Source organism: Olea europaea, unplaced genomic scaffold, assembly GCF_002742605.1.
Source record: "Olea europaea var. sylvestris unplaced genomic scaffold, O_europaea_v1 scaffold1600, whole genome shotgun sequence".
In the NCBI taxonomy this organism is placed as follows: domain Eukaryota; kingdom Viridiplantae; phylum Streptophyta; class Magnoliopsida; order Lamiales; family Oleaceae; genus Olea; species Olea europaea.
This window is the reverse complement of record NW_019233628.1, coordinates 69,154-72,141: the sequence shown is the minus strand read 5'-3', so window position 1 is coordinate 72,141 and position 2,988 is coordinate 69,154.

Sequence of the window (2,988 nt, the reverse complement as noted above, 5' to 3'; positions counted from 1 at the left end):
AGTCACATATGGATCCCATAGTAATTACTAAAGACTATCCTTGAGTATTTTTGTAGCGAGGGAAATATAAATATTACAAAGGGTACAGCTCTAGTTCCTAGGAACTACATGGAGTATAGTATCTTGTAAATTCTTGGAAAGGTCTGCATGTCATACTATTGAAAAATCATGAATTATGGCTTCATTTTTATTTTTGTCAATACATAATTACTAGCATTATGCAATTGTCCACTGCCTTGACCGATATTGTCAACTAGGTTTTAAAACAGAGGTATGTTAAAATTCTGTGGACTCGTTTTATGACCTTGTTTAGTGTGATAAACGGGTAGGAAAGATATAAAACTTGGTTAGTTATAGAGGCGTGCTGGGCCTTCTGGTGAACCATTATTATTTATACAACTCTAGTTTAGAGATACATCCTTTTGCTATGTAATCTTGTTGAACAACTTGATCTAAAAACTTAAGCTGGTAGAGAAGTTCACATGTTTATCATTTAGATACAGTCTTCAATGTTCCCTTGCGTGTAGGCAGGATTCTATTTTTCTATCAAAGCCTGACACATGTACCATTTCATTAAATAGGTGACGATGAGGCTAAACCATAGATATTTGCTTGCTCTCTTATCATGTTGAGCCACTGGATCTAAGAGTTTAAATAGTTAGATGCCTCCACATGTATTCTCATGTTTGTCAAAGATTATAATTGCTTATAAGTAGTGGGGTCCAAGGAATGTGGTTAAAAAGTTGGTAAAAATATGGGTCCTAGAAAATGTGTGGATAAAAATAGAGTTTGACCAACTTATAAGTACTTATAATCTTTGACCATATCATTCAAATATATCCATCAACTAATCTTACATTTTGCTATGTTTATTCCTTATTTGGCTTTGTTGGACCAATGATATACTGATTCTATAACCAAAATTAGCTGTAGTTGGGATTACCATTTCCCCTTCTCTTCTTTTCCTAGAATGCTATAATTTTAGTGAGTGAATGGAGCTTGAATACTGTCGAGAGGTACTGAATTCTCACGGTCCTTGTATTCTTGCTTAATGATTAGGTGCCTAGCTTGGTGCTTTTCCTTGGTTCAAACCCATTAGCCTTATGCAAAAAGTTTATGCGCACAAATTATAAGTTCTCTCTTGCACTCCCAATATCAGATTTCCTTGCACTGTCAGTGCCTGCATGCCATAGTTACCCCTTTGTTCCTATACATCTCGATATTTTGTGATACAGCACCAATAGAAAAATTAATGGAGAAAGAGAAAATCAATGAATCAAGAAGAAGAAATCAGGGGAAGGGATGGAAGAAGAAGAACGGAGAAGGGGGGAATTTCGCCACAAGCCACCAAAATATTATTCATTCATCACCTACTGAAATTACATCGCAATTAGGGTTAAATAGTAAAGACAAACCCTAACTAGAATGAACTTGGGCCAATACAAGCCCAATTACATAAATAAAGTCCACAAAATAAAATAAAGTCCAACTAGAAATAAAATAGATGATATCCTCATCAATTCTCCCGAGGTGGGAAAAACTCGACCCCGTCGAGTTGATAGATCACTATAGGCTGCAGTCAATCTGATACTCCAAATACTTTAAGTCAAGCCAAGGAGGACGATCTTTCTGACGAACCAAGTAACGAAATTCTATGATTAATGGTACTGAAAACTATAGCTTATTCCTAAGAATATGATCTGACCAAGGGGGACGATCTTTTCTTCTTACCAAGTACTGATATTGGACTTCAAATAACCAATACTTATGCACCTCATATTCGAGATTTTCACATGATTGTACATAATGAGGAGCATAAGAAGCACGTCGATCTATCCAACAAAAAAGGAAGTACTGAATCTTGTCATCATTGATCAATACAACACGTTCATCTAAAATAACATCAATTTTATCTTTGTATGCTGTGATAGATGGTATTGAAGTAGAAATATCAATATAATCAAGTTGGAGGTCCACAAAGCTAGGTAGAAATGGATCATCAAAGGAAGTAACACGGTGTTTGTAAGTAATGAAGTCCTCAATATTTAAAGCAGAGTGGTAGCTAAAATGTGATAAAAGAGCAATGACATGTGCATTTGAACCAACATGTTTTAAAATTTTTAAAGGACCAGCACTACAAGCTTGCAATATAACATGATCCCCAATATTAAATTCAAAATATCGTTTATGCGAATCAGCTTGAAGTTTATATAATGCATTACTTGCGTTATGTTGTTTATTGATCTCAATATGCAAGTCATGAAGATGATATACAAATGTTTCAGTTGACAATGACACACTAGCATGTTGGGACATGGGAATAAGATCTGACGGTCGCCTAGACTTATAACTATGAACAACTTCAAATGGATTTAGACCTAGAGACTGATTTACAGAATTGTTATATGCAATTTGAGCAGTTGGAAGGATCAAATTTCAATTTCCCAAATTTCCTTGCAAAGAGCATGATTACACAAATCATTAATACCTTTGGGTGGGATAAGAGTAGGACACACAATATTTGACTGAGAGGCATCGGGAACAAGGGTTACAATACCTAGACTCATAGGAAAAGTCTGAATACTATCTAAGGGGGTGTCCTTACTGTCATCCAATTCATCAAATTCTTCAAGTTTAGGTTCATAGATTTGATTTTCCAATCACTCATCTCTCATATTCTTTTGTTCTTCAATGAATAAGGCTCGATTAGAACATTTAGAAGAGATATGGCCAAAGTCCTTATAGTTGAAGCACTGCAAATGAGAAGAAGCAAATGAGAAGAAGTTATTGAAGCTTCAAAATCTTGACCTTTATTGTCCAACAGAGGAGGAGCATTAGATGGGGGAGGATCTAGAAGGGACTTAACAGGAGAAGGTGGTGTTGATGAGACGAAAGGGAGAATGTCACTACGCCTTCGATACGAAGAAGAAGGTCTTGGATATCATGACCTTTACACTTTGTATCCCACATGGGAGAAACACTAGACGA